Raw genomic sequence first — 18578 nt, forward strand, 5'->3', positions numbered from 1 at the left:
ACCCCCAGGGCCCTCGTCCCTGAGGAGAAGCACTGCAGCAGACAGTCCTTTCCCTGTGCTACTGCTCAAAACAAAAGCTTAATTAACTACCAGCTCACTGTCTGTTTAGAGGGATAAATCTAAAATCCAAGGATGGTAATAAAGCAGTGAATTATCTTCTTCAGCAGCTGAGAAGCAATGGCCCCAAAAATCAATATGCTGAAGTTATACTACACACACACACACACACACACACACACACACACACACACACACGCATGTTTGTTATTCCAAATTCAGCAGCAGCAGGGAATGGAGAGAACCAGCTCAGCAGCCAGCTGGTACAAAAGAAACCAGTGTTCCACCAGTTAGAGCCCCTGCCCAGCCAGAGGTGGACCTGGAGCATCTCCAGTACGGGCTCCAGGCAGCCACTCCCCAGCACTGCCTGTAACTGGGGCAGGCCAGAGTTCCAGCTCTGACCCCGGAGCACCCACTGGCAGCCAGGACTCACCTGCACCACTGGCCCAGCAGAAGACCTGGGGAAATTTTCCACTGATCTTGAGTAGCCGTGTTACCATGAGTCCCAAAGCTCCCTAAGGAGACATCGCTGGGCAGAACACGAAGGTTTTGATCACCACAGCTGGAGAAAAGATGTTATGAATGCAGGGTGGGCTGTAACCCATCAGAAATAAAGCTTAAAATACCATAGTCCTGCAAAGGGCACAGACAGACACACATCACTGCTCAGCTGTGGGCACCTCCAGACAAACCGCACTGACAGGATTTATGTTGGCTTTTGGTGAGTGATGCCCATGTACCAGGGCTCCAAAGCCATCCCAGGACCCTCCAGAGACTCCCCACTCCAGCCTGGGACCCTTCTTCAGTGCTTTCCAAAGTCTGAGGGATGGATCTGCCCAAGTTTCTTCTTGGAGCCTCCTCTCAAGCCTCAAGGTACTTGATCTTCGTGGATAAATAATGATCCCGGAGGAGAAGATTCACAGCAAACCACCAACTGTAATGTGCTATGACAAGCCACTTCCTTAAGTTCTCCTCGCACACAATCTTGCCCTTGAGGTAAGAGATATAATTTGACTGCAGGAGCTGCAATGCCCAAATGCTCTGGGCATAAGATCACTTAGTCACCACAACTTCTCCGTGCCCCTCGAGCGACGTTGCTGGGGACAAGGAGCTCTTTATTGATATAGAGCAACTTCTCTCCATCACTGGCTCACCCTCAATTACTGCATTCACGCCCCTGCCCATCTCTGTAGCAACCAGGCGGAACAGCTCCAAGCCTGGTCCTGACCTCCCTCACTGCTGAGCATCACCAACCACTTTTGGCTGTGCTGGGGGCTCCCACAGGCACTGGAGGGCTGGTACTGGCAGCCCTGCTCCACCCCTGCTTTCTGCCTGTTCCCAAGGGCAGCAAAACCAGCCCTAAATTCACTCATAGGTTGGTGTTTGGAGAGAGCACCGAGCAAAGGGCAGGGAGGGGGTGGCAGTGTCCTGAAGCCACCTTTGCACCCCCATGCACGGGATAATCAGGAGCTCTCCAAGACTGCACTAAGGGACCAAGAAAAACCAGGAGGGACTGTGGCTGATGGGACATCTCCAGCAGCAAGCAGACAAATGGCCTTGCTGCTGCCAGAGCACTGAACCAGCAGGTAGTGAAGACTCAGGGCTTAGAGTCCCTGAGACTGCAGCCTCCAGAAGATGCTAAAAGGCAGTGATGACGGCACTTGGCACTACACTGAGGAGTGTTTTACCCACTGTGAGGATCCCCAGGGCACTCCTCTGGTTCCTGGGGCTGTTTTCTGGTCCCTGGGGCTGTTCCCTAGTCCCCAGGGCTGTTTGCATGGCTGAGGTGTCAGCAGGGTGCAAGGTAACCCCAAGCAGAACTGATCTCTACCCCCTCCTTCCCTGGGACAGCAGCTGGGGGGGCAGTGGTGATGTACAGCACCTCTGCACTGCCTGAAGGTCAGAGCCAGCAGCATCCCCCTGGGTACAGGTTTAGAGGCTGGTTGCAGCCCTCAGAAGCCAGGCTGGATTCTCTGAGCTCACCGGATTGTCCGTGGCACTTGGGGAGCAGGAGGAGTGTTCCAGCCCTCGGATCACCACGGATGCTGCAGCCCATGGTGCTGGCAGCACAGCACAGGACACACGGTTCCTGTGCTCAGGTACCTGCTGGAGGGGCACAGCCAGGTCAGGTGTCAAACATGGGACTCTACAGCTCCTGTCAGCACAGGGCCATGTCAGCACAGGGCCATGTCAGCACAGGGCCATGTCAGCACAGGGCCATGTCAGCACAGCCTCTCATGAGGAATTTGGGAAGCTCTTGCCCTTGCAAGCCTGTCAGCACTGTGAATCCTTTGCTTCCATTAGCTGCTAATTCACTTAGAGCAAAGGAAAATAATCGAGGTGAGGATCACTCCTCAGCTCCCAATGGGACGATGTGAGAGCAGTGAGGAAGCTGAATTTCCCTTTCTCTTCTTGGTTAAAGAAACTAATGCATTTTTCTTACCGTGTTAATTAAACCCACTGACCACCCTGGCTTCACCAAGAAGAAAACACAAAAGGTGAAAGGAGAGCCTGAACCACCTTTATCAGTCAGAAAGGGCTCCTGGCTGCCCTGCTGCAAAGGGAGATGCTCAGAGGAAACAAGAGCAGCAATTAAAAATTAAAGAGAGAGGAAGATCTGTGCAGCAGAGAATGGAGAGGCATTTGTATTGCTGCAGTGCATTAAGGGGGGGAACTCCTGACCCCCTCGGGGATAACAGCTCCCTCCGTGGGCAGCTCTGCCCAGCTCAATCCAGGCAGGGAACAGGGAACAAAGAAGGGACCAAGCCCGGGGTAAAGGGCAGGGTGGGAGATGCTGAGCCATTCCTCCTGAAGGGAAGAGAGCATCCTTTCTCCCTCTGGGTGAGGTTATTTGAGGCAAACCCCCCAGCGAGCCCCCACGGGGAAGGGCAGCGGGAAAAAAATCAGGGAAGGAGTCAGCCCCGAGGGCTGGATCTGTCCCTTTGCCGGGCAGACTTCTCAGAGCTGCCAGTTCAGGTTTACCTTCCTCTCTGCCTCGCTGTCACACTCAGCTGAGCAGCAGCTCCCAGCCTGGCGCAGTCCCAGGAGGACACTCCGTTGCTCAGCCATTGAATTAGCATTGAAAGGGCAAGAAAATGTGGCTGGAGGAGCCTTCCAGGCTTGTTACCACGTTATTCTGAGTTCCTGCAACTGCCTCCCCAGGCTGGGAGTGTCCCAGTGCTCCCCCATCCACCTCACTGGATGGATTTATATCCCCCGTGTCCCTCAGCTGAACAAGCTCACTGACCTGGTGGCATCACCGTGCACAGTGTGGAGACGTGTTTGAGCTCAAGATGAAAAGTGCTGCTCCACAGGGCTGGGAAGAAGGGAGAGGTTATAACTCACCTGACAGGCTCCCACATGCACACGGGACACAGGGCTCATATCAGCATCCCAAAGTGAGCCTGGCAGGACATTTATACCCCCTGCAACGCGTCTGGGAAGCACCAGAGCTGGGAGTCACCACACTCAGCAGTGGGATGCTGGAGGAAGGTTTGCACCACCATTAGCCAAATTAAGAGGGAGAAGACATGTCAAGCTTCAGCTGTAATTAAACAAAATCATGTCAGGGGTCAGAAGAGCAAGAACTCTCCAGCCTTTTAATTAGTGCAGGAGAGTCGCCTCCATTGCATGGCACTCACAGCCCTTCCTGGTGGGGTCTGTAAGGAGTTTGCTGCCTCAGCCCCACGTGCAGGGTGTCCCTGAGCCCAGCAGCCACAGCCCACGGGGAGCTGAGGGTCTGTGTGTCCCCCACCCCATCCCTTGCATCCCATCAGAGGGGACAGAAGTTGTCTCAGCTCCCCCCAGACTCTGGTGTACCCCAGGCAAAGCCCTTCTCCTGCTGACACACAGGCACACGATGGGAGCCACACATCTTCATCTCACGCTCCACAAACCCATCCTGCTCCTTCTCTTGGTCCTTGGCTAGCAAAGCTCCAGCTCTCCACCAGCACTGCCTTGGCTGAGGGAATGCAATGCTGGGATGCCCCATGGCAGCTCCCATTCCTCTCACCTTGGCTGTCCCCAGGGAAGGAGCCAGGGAGGGTATAGAGCCCACCTCGTTATAACTGAGAGGTGGCACAGACCAGCTGGCAGCCAGGGCTGTGTAGGCTCATTTTGCAGCCCCACCTCTGCCAAAGGACTTAAAAAATCACCCAGGAAATTGTATATTGTCCTGACTTATCCAAATTCATGAAACAACAAATGGAAACCCTCCCAGCTACAGGTTGAGATCATGCAATTAGATTGTTAAAAAATAAACCTCTGAAACCCTCAGACATTCAAACCTGAGAGGCCAGATGAAGAAAAATGTTTGCTTTTCACATACAATGAGTGGAAATAATTTTAGATTTTTATTATTATTATTTTAGAAGGGAAATAAGCATATTTCAATCCAGTCAAGAGTGAAATTGAGTTTAACAACAAAGCAATTTCTATTATTGGAGACCCAGGGAAAAAAAGTACAGATGAATAGGAAACTCACAAAGAAATGTGTCAGACAATGGTGGAATTAGGAATTCAAAGCAACTTTGCTTTACTGCTGATAATATAAGCACATAATGATCTACCTCACCGCTAATGTGCTCCCTTCCCATATAAACACTGTAAAACCACAACAGTGGAAAAGATTGGGATTTAATTCTGACCTCCATCCAGCAGGGAAGGGAAAGGGGTTTTGCAAAGGTGCTCTGCTGACATTAGGGCCGGTCCTCATCTCCTGGAGAGCACCTACTCGCCCCATCCTACCCTTCTTCACCTGCTCTGCTCACTGCTGATGCCCCTGGGGACAGGCAGCATCCAGCTCTCTCACGTCCCCCCCCACCACTGGGCCAGGAGGGATCCTGAGGGTCCCCATCCCAGGGCACACTGTGTCACCAGGGGTTCTCCCCAGGATGACAAGGTGTCACTGCTCCTCATCTCGCATCATCTCCATTGCCAAGGATTGAGCTCCTTGGGTTAAAAATTTAAAGTCTGAGTAGTCTTAAGTAGCAAACCTTAAAGCAATTACGCTGCCCTAAATCTTTACTTGTTTTGGAGATTAATTTCTCATCTCCAGTGAGACAGCTCCGCTTGTTTCTCCTCAGCAGGATCTGAATAGGATTTGAGTATGGAGACAAAGGAATATTGATCACACCCTATAATGCTGAACAGAATTTTTTGTACCCTTTTCCTTCATTTTTCTTTTTTTTCTATTGTTCTTCTCACACAGACACGCCAGTGAAGGTGAACTGCTGCAGGAGCTGAGGATGGAGCCACTAGGTGCTCTGTCACAGAGAAAGAGAGGAATGCAAAACTCAATTTTAAGTAAGTCCTGTTCCCTTTGAAATCAATTAGGTGACTCCCGAGGCCCTTGGATGAAAGGAGACAGACGGAGGCAATCAAGGGTAGAAGCACTTGAGTAAAAGAACAGTAAAAGCACAGAGCAATTCCCTAAAATGCTGCTGATCCATCAGCTAAGAGGGTCTGTGAAGGAAGACAGGATTTTTAACAGCTGATTTTATACCAACCCTTCTTCCCAGAGCATGGCTGGGACACAGGGTCCCAATAGGTGGGACAGCTGTGACACAGCACACGGTGGGTTTCCCTGGGGTCAGATCCAGCCATGGATTAGGGACACAAATGTGTCCATTAGGGATGAGACCTCAGCCAGCCTCAGAGGGCACTTGTCCCAGTCCTGCCCTTGCCTCAGGCTCAGCATCTCCCTGGAATGACAGGCATCCAAAAAGTGACACCACAAGGCATTCGTGTGATCCAGAGGGGCCCTGGCAGGGATGGAAAGTCAAACAAGAACAGGCAGTTCCTCAGGGCAGGAGGGTTTACGTTTTTACCTCTTCACTTCCTTACTCAGGAGGGAAGAGCACGCTGCTGGCAGAGCTTGTTCCCACATTCACCCACATCAAAGCTGTCTTGGAGCCCTTCTCTTCTGAATTTCCAAAGTGAAGAGGAGAAAATCAGAATTAGCAAACTGAGGAGCAATCAGAGCTCTGGGCACTGGGGACAGGGCCTTCCTGAGGATTGATAAATCTCTTCCAACACCAGTAAATAACCAGACTTTGCTCCTTGCCTGGAGGAGGGAGCATCCCCCTCCAAACACCTGCAATAAGACACTTGCAATTACTGCTTTGTCTCCTGGAAACTAGTAAATAATTCAAACAACTCTCTTTTTTTTCTTTCCTTTTGTTTTCCGTTTTAATTAATCCACCTAGAATTTTGTCCTCCAAACACAATCACAGCAGCCCAGGAACAGCAGGTAGAGAATCTCATTACCCAGCTTCCCAGCCATATCCTAGAGCCATTATTAATAGAGACTTCACCAAGTGAGGAATTAATAAAACCCAGTGGCAAGGGGGAAGGGAAACACTTCTGGAGCACATCACTCTCTCTACCTCATCCCTGGGATGGGACCTCTGATGGTTAGAGGTGCTCTTAGGCAGAGCCAACATCCTGACTCCTTCAGCCCCCAGGTGCCTGGTCCTGCAGCCAAGTGTTACCCTTCTGTCAGTTCCTGTGGTCCAGGAGGAGATGCTGGGTTCAAAACAAGGTGAAGACATCAGGACAGCCACCTCAGCACACACAGGTCACTGCACAGCCTCTTGCCCAGCCGCTGGCAGGAGGCAGAGTCCAAGCATGTGTTTTCACAGTGCTCTGTTAATCCTTCCTTTTTCTCCTTACACCAGTAGCAGCAACATCTTGGGAGCACTGCCTTGGCACCAGGAATTGCTTTCAAAGAGGGGGTGGCATTATGGAATTCAAACACACAGTCCCCTCCAAGTATCTGCACTGGGAGGAGAGAGCAGGATCATGGCCCCCAGCACCCCAGTTTTGGGGGTCAAACCTTGTGTCCAGCTGATTTCAGGGGTTTGGATCCTGCCCCAGTGCTCAAACCCACACTCTCCCTGTGCTCATGGGTGTCCTCCAGCAAGCACAAACCCACCCACCCACTCATCCTTCCCTCCCTCCCTCCACAGATGCTGGGTCCACTCTCTGGGTGACCCCAGGGGGAGGGTGTTTCAGAAGAAGAAAACGTCTCCTCCTTGGATCACCCACTGTTCCAATGGGGTTTTCCTGACACAAGGCATTCCTGATAGGGCAACACTGACCACAGGACACAAGGGACACCCTTCTCCCGAGGGGTGCTGTACACACAGCACGTTCACATGAGGACCAGAGAGGAAAATGCCGGTACCTGGAGTCCCTTGCACAGAGACCAGGCAGGCAGCACACGCTTGTTCTGCACGGTTTTTTCCTATCTGGATGCTTTTCTCCTTGTTCCCTCAGACCCGGGAAGCGCCGTGCTGGGCGGGCAGGCTGCAGGGAGGTGCGATTTCACTTCGGCTCGGAGGCTTCCCTGCCTTGATCAGCTGCTCTTAGATAAACAGCAGTACATCAATAAGCAGCTCTAATTAGAGGTGTTAATAGCGCTGGGAGCTGGGGGAAAGCACATCGAGGCAGGAGGGAGAGCAGTGGGCAATCTGACGAGAGCGAGGGGAGGAGCTGGGAGACCTGGGGTGCTCAGGACCTTCCCTTTCTGCTGCAGGGGGGGTTGCACACACCCCGCGGGTGGGACAATCAAGCTCCAGGAGCCCACATGAAATTGCCGGGGAAATATCCCCCGTGCTGATTATCTTGAATAATTTATGCAGATGCTCTCGTGCATTCATATTTTATGGAAGTCTTGCAAAGCTGTGATCGTGGTTATTCACAACTCACTCCCTTCCAGAAATCTCCATCGGTGGTGGGTGTGGGAAGCTGGAGGGCAAGTTACACCTCAGGGACCTCAGCTCTCCATGGCACTGGGGACAGGGCACAGAGCAGCAACATTCCCAAGGCTGAGTTGTGCTCCTCCATCCCAGCATCTATCCCCCCAGTACCTCCAGGGGACAGGGAACAGGGAACACTGACTTCCACCATGACCCTGCTCCTGCACCCACCACCTCACAGCACTCCCCAGCCCTGATCTCGCCAAGCAAAGAGAGTCAATGACCCCAGGGAGGGACTTGGGACAGGCTCAGCTCCCACAGCACCATCCCCTCTGTGCAGAAAGTTATCCCACAGGAATGCAGGAGCTGGTCCCAGGGGTCTCTCTGTCCCCTGATGGGTGGGATACAGGCTGGGGCAGAGAGGACGCTTGAGGTACCCACTAGCTGGTGGTGGGCTGTGCATTCCTGCCAGTTCCAGCACTTCCACTGCTTTCCCAGTGGCTGTCTCCCTGGAAACTGGAGCAGAGGTGGGATGCAGGAAGGGACATTGCTTCCCTTTAGGGAAGGTGGGTGGACAAGCTGTGCAGGAATTCCTTCCAGCAAGGGGGTTGGATGAAAGACCATGGCTCCTCTGCTGCACAGCTCAAGGTGTGCCAGGCAGGATCCTTCCTTCCTGGTGCTCCCCAAGGCTGTGGAGGGACACGAGCCACCCCAACACCTCCCCCTTGCTCCACATCTCTATCAGTTTTAGGGGCAGGAAGACTCAGTGCCTTGACTCAAAGCCACAGAGGGAAGGGGTGATGGTCGCTGCAGGAAAGGCAAAGGACTGTGGGGAGCCAACAGAGCAGGAGGAGGAAGGGGCAGGTGGTGGATAGGGTGGAGGAGAAAAGATGGGAGTAAGGGGAAAATTGGAGGAAACCAAGAAGAGGTGCTCAGAGTATAATGGAAGAGGATGTGGCCACAGGGAAGCCTGCCAGCACCCAGCAGAGCAGAAAGTCAACGATATTAAAGATAAGACACTGGATATTTTCATTCCCTGCAGTTCCCTCTCCTCAGAGGAGAGCGAGGATATCTGAAACACAAGCAGAAATTAAACAAGAGGTGCCTCAGTCTGCTTGTTCAGCCTGTAAAAGGTTTGGGGAGCAGAACAGAGACACGGCTCAGAGGGGGCAGAAAGGACTGGCCCCCATGTCACACACCACCACACTCTGGGTTTTGCTGTTTTCTTTCCCTTTGGGGACACCCAGGGAAGCTTTTGCTCAAGCCTGGCTGCCTCTGCCTGCAGCAACATCCATCCATTTCAATTAGAGAATCTTCCCTAAAAAGGGATCAGAAACCCCAACTCCTGCGAGGCAGAAAGGGGGGGACACAGACAAACAGCCTCTGCCACACTTGGGCTGCTGCTCTGAGCCTCATTCATCATCTGCTGCCCCCACGGGCGTGTCCAGCTCGCTGGGCAGGGGACGAGCAGCACCCCATCACTGGCAGGTTAATCAAGTTTGGCCTCTGCCAGCAGCATCCCACAGCCCAGGGAAGGAGCACGCTGTGGATCCGAAGGCAAGGAGGCGCCTGGGGACTCACCTAGAACCGAATTTCCTCCAGGAGTTTGCATCAAGCTCAGTTAGAGCACCAGTGATTTATTAGGAGAGCTACTTCTGGGAGCAGCTACAAGCTGTAAGACTGTAGGACAGGAATCTGCTGCACCAGGGAGGGCTTGGGAGCAACACAGGGGGATTTCTGGGGCAAAAGCTGCTGGTTTGGCACTGGGTTCGTAGCACAGGGTCACCCTCGGGGCAGGAGAGCTGCAAAGGAGGCTGGCTACAAGCCCTGCTGCCAGCAAATTGAGAAACAGGAGGCAGGGAGACCACAGCTCAGCTCCAAACCTACAAATGAGCCTCTCTTTTTAATCTTTTCCATGGAAATGGCTTCTCCCGTTTTTGTCTAGAGCAACCAATCAAACCCAAAGAGTTGCATCCGACTGCGAGGGGAAAAAAGAAATCCAGGTCTATTAAAATTGATGAAAGACACCTTGACAGTGTCCCCTTAATGTAATTAAAAACGTATTTAAAGGCATGCCAAATGTTTACTAATTAAACGAGCACTTCATTCTGTAGTCATAATGAAAAAAGTAATTGGGATACCTTGAACAAATCCTGGGTTTTTAAAGAAATAATTACTTTATAGAAAATTAGTTACTAAATTAAACCATTCTTTACCTGCTGTTACTTTGGCTCTTTTTCTCATTTTTGTGCAGTTGAATCCTGAAATTACCTGGGACAGATTTTTATCCTGGATAATGAGTATTTCAAGGGAAACAGGAAAAAAGAAGAAAAGTAGGAACTGCTAGTGGGTCCCCAAACGTTAATGTGTGGCTGGTGGGGAAAACACAGCAGGGTTGGAACAGACTGAAATGTGGGCACGTGGCTGCACACCTGGTGCTGTGCTGACAGGTCTCCATCACACCATCTCCATCACACCATCCCACTGCTGCTCCAGCACTGCCACCAAGGCACATGAGGGTCACCAGCTGGGGCACAAAGGTGGGTCAGCCCTCTGAGCCCACCTGCTGTGCTGTTCATGGAGTGTGCTCATTCCCTGAGGAGGAGGGAGGCGGTGGGTTTTCATCCTTGGAGATATCCAAAAGCCAACTGGAATAGACCTGGTCAGCCTGGTGGTCCTGCTTGAGCAGGGGGTTGGACCAGATGACATCCAGAGGTCCCTTCCACCCCTCAGGCACTCTGGGATTCTCTGGTGACCAGCCTGAGGAGCAGGAGAGTAGGAAAAGGTGGTCTTGTAAGACCGTAACACAGCCCTGCCTGCAAATCTCAGCTCCATGCTCAGGTGCCACCAAGAAGTCAGGTCACATCTTTGTGCCCTCCCTGCAAAATAGGGTCCTCAGCTTAGGCCATGAGTCCTTCCAAGGCAGGACTGTCCCCTTAGGGACCATCTGCAGACCTGACATGCTGGAGCCACACATCCCAGGGCTCCCCAGACACTGATAGTGGTCCAGCTCTGAACAGGTCTGAGGTCAACATGTTCAAAGCCAGGTTGGATGGGGCCCTGAGCAGCCTGATCTAGTGGAAGGTGTCCCTGTCCATGGCAGGCGTTTGGAACGAGATGATCTTTAAGGTCCTTTCCAAATCAAACCATTCTGTGATTCCATGATTCACACAGAGGGAGGGGGAGGGAAACCAAGCACTCCCACTCATGTCATTAATAAATACTCATCACAAGAGCTTCTCTCTGTCTCCTCCTCCTGCAGACACTCTCCAGAGCAATCCTGGCCAAGACAGGGCTCTTATTTCCATACCAGAGCACACAGCACTCAATTTAACGTGGCTCTGTAAACCACTCAGTGCTTGCTTTTCAGCCAAGGTGTGTGTGCTTGCTTCATCCTGTCAGCTTTACCTGGCTCTTCTCGAGAGCAGACACAGACTCTGAACACAAACCCACTAATCTGAGATGACACCAGGCTGAATCCAGGGAGAGGCAGTGAAGGCACGTGGTGACCAAGCATCTGTGCAGGAGGCAGTGGGCGGCTGTGGCTCCCAGTTGTGGGGCTGCAGGGGCCTGTGATAGCAGATGGAGAGTCTGATTGCATTTGCTGATAATGGATTAGGAGGCTTTTCTTGGATCGCCACTTTCTCCTGCTTAGCCAGTTCCTTGAGGGGCTCTGCAGGGAGGTGTTACAGGAGATTTATTAACAAGATGAACTGCAATGCCAGGAAAAGTGACTCCTGAAAAATGCACTTTCCCTCTCACATGTGCACAGGCCTAAACCCACCTCCTCTGAAAGCACTCAGCATCCTTCCTGCTCTCCTCAGGGAACTCCAGCAGATCAGCTCCTTCCCTCACAGCTGGCACTTTCACCAATGCAATGGGAAACTGCTGCACTCCTTGCCCATCCAACTTCCCAAATGTCCTTATTTGCCAGCAACAGTAAATGTAAGCCCCTTAAAAGCAAGGCACCCATGTCAGGAGAACCTGTGGGTAGAGGTGGTGTGTCCCCAGCAGCACCACAGCCTTTCCCCAGGGCCAAACTCCTCTTGGCTGCTCTTACAACAGGGCACAGCCCCCAGCTCTTCCCAAGGCTGGGGAACAGGCAGCTCCTCCAATGATGTCCTGGTAAGGTGAAAGGTTGGTTTAAACACCCACAGGGAGGTACTGGAGAGCTGGATCTGGCTGGCAGGCCAGTCTCTTGGCTCAGCTTCTGCAGAAGAGGTGGATGCAAGGAGCTTACCTTACAGCCTCCAAAAAGAACTGAGTGCTTCCAGCAGCACCACCTGCTCCCAGCTGTCCTTCAGGCAGAGGGGACGTAGACCTCCTGGGTGCAAAGCAGCTCCTTTGGGCTTCCTGAAGCCAGGTGTCACATCTGGAAGCCCTACCTGTCCCCCAGTGTGCCCATATACAGCCCAAAGCAGGGCTGTTCCTGCAGGGATGGCTCCCAGCCCAGGGAAGAGCGAACTGAAGCGACGTGTTGCTGGCCTGCAAGTCTGAGTAATTCATTTTCACCTGCTTCCCCTTGGACCTGATCCACCAAGAACACTTCATGCTGCCCCAGATGTGGGCTGTTTTAGCAACAATCCCATCCTGCAGGTGAAGAAGCCAAGACCTGCCCTAAGGCACCTGTCTAAGGCCAGCAAAGGAGCCAGGATTAGAAATCCAAAGCTCAGCTCACTAGACTGCCTGACCTGTATCACACATGGACGTGGCCTGAGATGACACTGCTGAACCTTGGAGACAGAGGTGACCACAGCTCCCTGCCAAGCAGGAGCTACAGGGGAAGGAGGGAGTGAGGAGAAATGAGATGCAGCAAAGGGGGAGGCAGACAAGAAGCAGGGAAAGTAAAGGAGAGAGAGGAAAGCAGGGAGCTAAGTGAGCACAGGGGTAGAGGAACAGGAGTCTCCCTGCTGCGTGGTTCATCTTATGCTTCACTACAAGTGAAATAAATTGCCTTTTTCTGAAAAGATGGATGCAGTGCACATCATCACTGTGCCTGGGAGCCTGACAGCACCTCAGAACCAATGTCCAGGGTGAGCTGTGGGATTAACAAGTGCCAGATCAGAGCAGTTGTGCTGCCTTTTAGCAGCCTGATTGCTCCATGAGAATTAACCCCTTATCTTGTAACCCTGTCAGCCTCAGGAGTGGTGTCAGACTGTCTGGTCCCTGAATGCCATTGCAACACCCCAGCACAGATAATCCCCAGGGATACAGCCCAACAAGCCTTGGCTCTCCATCAGCACGTGGGATATTTGCAACAAATGAGGCCACGGCCAGAGGGCTGTGGTAAGTTACAGCCCAGGCTGCACAGGAGCTATTCCTGTGTCTGCCTTCAGACCCAAAGATGAAAAATGAATTCAGCAACTCAGCCACAATTCATCTCAGCTGGCTGAGCTCTGCCTTTGCAGCCAGAATTCAAGCACAGGCACCACTTAGCCTGTCCAATTTCCTGTGTCTATGCTTCACCCAAGACCCTGGAAGAACAGAGCCATTAATTACAGGGGCTGGAATTGTCTCTCCTCCACATAAGAGGGAACCAAATGCAGGTCAGGAGCTGGACGTGCCCAACAGAGGAATGAACTGCTACAAGCCAGCCCAGCAGGGATGACATGAGTGCTGAGTGCTCAGCTAAACCCCAGCCAGGGCTGCCCCAGCTACAGGTCCTGCCTGGTGGGTGGAATACAATGCCTTGGGGAGGAGATGGTGCCACACTCAGGACTTTATGGCCAGCTACAGCCAGTGAAAAGAGGTTTCTCCACTCCCCTCAGGCTCTTTGTAGCTGCTTATTCCCACCCACTCAGCTGCAGGTGCTTTGCAAAAGAGGTCAGGAGATCCCAGAGGTGCTGTGTCCGTGGTCAGCCAGCAGCCACAGGGACAGGATTAATTCCCACCTCCAGCTGTGACACATCCCCAAAACAGGGCAGGTAGGTGGGATCTCACCTCCTGCATCCAAGCCCAGCACAGACCCTGTAACCCCTTTGCTCCAAGGCTGGCTGTGCCATCACACTGGAGAGTGAAGGGGCTATGGAGGTCCCACACAACACCCGCCCCAGCCAGGCTTCTGATGATTCCCTTAACTGCAAAACCATCACAGGGTGCCTCCCATTCCACACAATATCCTCAGAGGATAATACTCGGAGGCTCTTACCTTCCTGAACCAACAGGATGAAGCTGCCACAGCACAAAGAACAGAGGAATTTCCCAGGATGAGCCTCATCCTCAAATGCCCGACCAGAGCAGTATCCTGTCCACCAGCTGGCTGTGAATTTCCCACCATTGCCACATCATCTCCCCCTCCTTTCCTGTGTTCTTCTTACACTTCCCCCCTCCAAGACTCCCTCCTCCACAGCTACAAGCATTTGCTCCAAAATCCAGCCCTTCCCAGTGGAGAGGAGGTCAGCCCCACACCTCCCCCAGTTCCTCCCTTGATTTCCCACTGGAGCTGACCCTGCAGCCATTCAAGCAGGGACAGTGGCTCCTGCTGACTCTCGGCTGGAGCAGGGAGTTACCTGTACACCTGAGTGCTGATGCAGCTGCACTTGCTGGTTTGCTCATCACAGGGGACCTGTCCCACCCCATCAGCAATTCCTGGTTTATGTCCTGTGACAGCAGAGCAATGGGGCTGCTCACATTTAGTGCCTCAAAGCAAACAACATCATTCCTTTCCTTTGGCTCTGTACAAAAGATGCTACAGAGGACTCAATTATAAACTAAAAAGGTGTTCCATCTGTGCTGCAGCACATCAAACAACTCCTTAATGAGGAACAGTTATAATTATTGACATGGGGGTAACTGCAGAAACACCATCAGAGCAGCTCTTATTTGGGAGCAGTTCTAGCCCACATCCTGAACCACAAAGCATCATATTCTGGCAGCTTCAGGCAGATGCAAGACACCCTTTGCAAACACACGGGACAACCTGCCCTCACTCAGGTCTCTTCCTGGTTTCTAGTACTTAGAAATTGGCTCAAATCCACCAGCACAAGGTCTGAGAGCCCTTCTGCTATTTCTGTGGTCATTAGTTATGACAACTGGGTCTCTATCAGGGTTTTACAAGCTGGAAGTGCTGCAGGTACAACACCTAATTAACATTATGCTCTCGGTCTGCACGACCTCCCAGCCGAGCCACGGCTCTGCCAAAGGACTTGCTACAGAGAAGGAAGGCAGAGAAGGAAAAAGAAAGAAAGAAAATGATCTTGGCTCCCAGCCCAAGCCTTTGCCTTTTTAAGATGCGTTTCAAGAATCTGCTGGCTGGTGACCTCCTCGAGTTACAAGGGAGGCTGCTTGTCAAAAGCTGACCTGAGCTGGATTTAATTGAAAGCCAGTTGCTGGTGGTGGGAACAAGATCCAAAGGGCGCTTTGGAGAGCAGGAGAGGACGGAACAGGCGCCAGGCGAGCAGAGAGCACCCTCTGCAGCCACATCAAGGACAGCCGGAGCCTGGATGTGGAGAGGGTTTGGGCTGGAGAGCCCGGGGCTGTTTACAGCTACAAGCGGCTCCCTCAGGAAAGCAGTGCCGACCGGGGATTTGCAAACTGGATTAGCTGGGAGCAACCAGCAGCTAATCTCAGCTCCTCCACTGAGGCTGCCTGTTGCCTTAGGCTTTCCGCTTCGAAATTCTCCTGTTTTGCAATATTTATCTCCTGCATGAAGTTTTTTGGAGAGGAAGAATATATTAATAGAGGGAAAAACAAATCAAATATTCTACAGCAGTACTTCCCAGTAGAAAATATTGACCAGTTTCCACATCTAAGTATTATCGATATCCTAAGCCTTTAATTCCCCCAGAAACAAAACAAGTACACTTGAGGGTTTTGGTCAGTGACTCAGGAACATTATCATTCTTGCTGAATATGCCCCCTCAGGAAAATATTGACCACAAAACTGCACTTTCAGCTGTTTAGAACTAACCAGGGTATTCACACTCCTTTATTCCCCAGCCTAAGCACCTGCTACCTTAAGGCTTCATCACCATCTGAAAAGAAGTTTAATTTTTAATGGAGCAACGTGACCTTTCATTCCCCTTAAAATGAAGTGACACATGTTCACACAGAGAAAAACCAAACCACACCACGACATGCTGTGAGTTCAAAAGCCAGCGAAGAGACACAGAGAGCTCCCTCTGTGCTCTGCACAAGGCTGGCTCACAGGTTCATCTTCACAGACAAGCAGAACCTGAGCTTTGCTGATCCCTTGCTGCCTATCAACACATCATCATATTGAAACTCCCAGTTGCTTGAATATGAAAAATAATCCCCTGTTTTCCTTCTGCATGTTTACTCACTCACCTCTGCTTCCCACCTGGCCACATGTTGCTACAGCCTTTGGCTCCCTCACAAGCTGAAATCTTTGGCTTTGATCCTGCAGGGAATCCAGACCAACAGTGGGGATGAGCTGGTGTTGGAAAGCAAAGTGAGACCCATATAATGTATATTTGTTCCCCAGAGTTTGGGGTGGGGTGTCTAAAACTGCCCAAGCAGAAGCAGTTTATGCCCTGGGAACTCTTTCCCCAGCCCAGTCACAAAAGCCAAACAATACTTCTCCTGCCTGCTGAAAGGAAAATGCTCATAGTGGGTAAAAATCAAGGTCTGGTTGCCCATGGCCTTGTGAGAGCCCCAGGAATGCACCCCTGAGCCTGGAGCTCCATCCATAGCAGACCCACTGGTTATCAAGGCAGGCTGAGCTGCTCTGTGTCCAGGAGCAGCAGAAGTGACAACCCTGCAAGGCAAAGCAGTGCCATCCCCAGCAAGGGCACAGTACCCAAACAAGGACCTTTAGTAACAGCATTACACAACATGCCAGGATCTCCCCCAGCACAAAGGTGTTTTATCCCAGAAGCATGAAATCTTCGACATGAAGCAGCATTTCAAACCCTCCTTCCCTCCCAGTCCCTGCAATTGGTGGTTTGTTTGCTGCAGAACAACATAAATATTTTTTTACCCGCTAGCAAACTCTAAATCCAATTGCTGTCTCCATGAAATGAAAGCCAGTGTGCATAATGCCCTTTTTCTTCCCCTACAGTCTTTTTTTTTTTTTTTTAATGTGTGTGTCAAATCACAGCAGCACTGGGATGAAAGCACAGAGCCTGGGCAAAGTGCTGTCCCACACTGAGCCCTGTCCTCTGCCACCCTCTGCAGAAGGGCAGCACTTCATGTCTTACCAACACATCTGAGACTTCACAGAATTAAGCTCTCACAAAGTATAATTATTATAATTATTCATAAATGTCATTGAGATGTGCCTGTGATTGCTGCTCTATTTCACTCTGCAATGAGGTAAGGGCAGCAGATGAATGTGAATGCTGGAACACTCATTTTTCAGGCTCACTCATGCCCTATTTTTGCCAGAACTTCCAATTACAGCACAAGTGGCTGTTGAATCCCAGCCCTGAGGGGAGGAAGAGGAGATATTTCCATGGCTGGGTCACCTGCACACAGAGAACACACCAAAAGGGAAGCACAGTGCTGGGCTTGCCCTGTGTCAAGCTGAGCACAGGAATACATGACAGTGGTCATTTATACCCTATACATAGGTGGGATATTTTATTTCCTATCTTACAGAAATACATACAGTGGGAAAGAAAGGCAATTTTAGAAGTTTGGCCTGCAAGTTTTAGGTGAGCATTGATAGAAATCTCAGCAAGGGAAAAGGCTGAGCACTCACTGCTGTCCTCCACCTGTGCTTCCCTCCATCAGTCACGCTGTGGGAACAGGGCAAAGACACCCCAGGAGCTTCTGATTCTTTCTTTCTACTGCCCCTGCCTTCAGCACCCAACACTCAGTGCCATGGCAGAGGAGCTCAGCACAGCTCCTGCTGCAGAGGAAATACTTCCTTAGCACCATCACTCAGCTCTGGAGCTGTGAAGCAAATGCTCCCCGCCACAGTTACACTTTTGTGAGCACAAAACAAATAATGATGTATGGTGGTGAAGCTCTTTTAAACAGGTTATTATCTGTGTAATTGGCTGTTGACTTTTAGGTGTTTTGCGTTTTTTACACAGATTAATAATCATAAACTCTGCAGGTCAGGCATTACAAGATGAGTGGCTCTGACAATAAGCAGTCACCACTACATTTACTAAAGATGCTTAATTGAAGCTAATTTCACTACGTGACCTTAAATAGCAATTTCCCTTTCATATGACAGAATGACTAATTTTTTTTTCATTTAAGGCATAAAACTTCTATTTTTTTTTTTCCCCCCTCATGATTAACTTTGAAGTGCAAACTCCTAAATGTCCTTTTATCCAAGATTTAAAGGGCTCTGTGCAGCAAAAGTTAACCTGCAAGGTTCTTTTCTATTTGTTCACATAAAGGACTGTACAGTCAGGTGTTGAATACAGATTCTTTCTCTCAGAAATCCGAATGCCAAGGCCATCCAAAGATCACACCAGCAGAACCACAGTGGAATTTGACAAATCTGCAAATTGCTGAATCTCGAGGGAAAAAGTGTGGCAGGAAGAATTAGTCTGTACTGGCCTCCTTGTTACCTTCCCTCAGCATTCTCACCTCTGCAATCGCATTCTTTCATGTATTATCCAGACAAAGGAGAGGCAGCAAAGCTGTTCCCTGCTGCTCCCTCCATGCCCTTCAATCATAGGATAAAGCCTGGACTGAATCCTCACAGTGTCTGCCTGGACAATGGCCCTCCACATCTACATTTAATTTTAGACAAACAGGACCCAAGCACTCCACGACTCTGATTCATATTGCGGAGTCTTTCAGACATAAAACTCTTGAGTTAAGAAAAATGTAACTTAAATCAGGGGAAAGGATACTGGAAAAGAAACCCCAAAAACTCCCAAACTAAGATTAAAACATTCT

This window comes from Chiroxiphia lanceolata, chromosome 19 (assembly GCF_009829145.1).
Source record: "Chiroxiphia lanceolata isolate bChiLan1 chromosome 19, bChiLan1.pri, whole genome shotgun sequence".
Taxonomy (NCBI): Eukaryota; Metazoa; Chordata; class Aves; order Passeriformes; family Pipridae; genus Chiroxiphia; species Chiroxiphia lanceolata.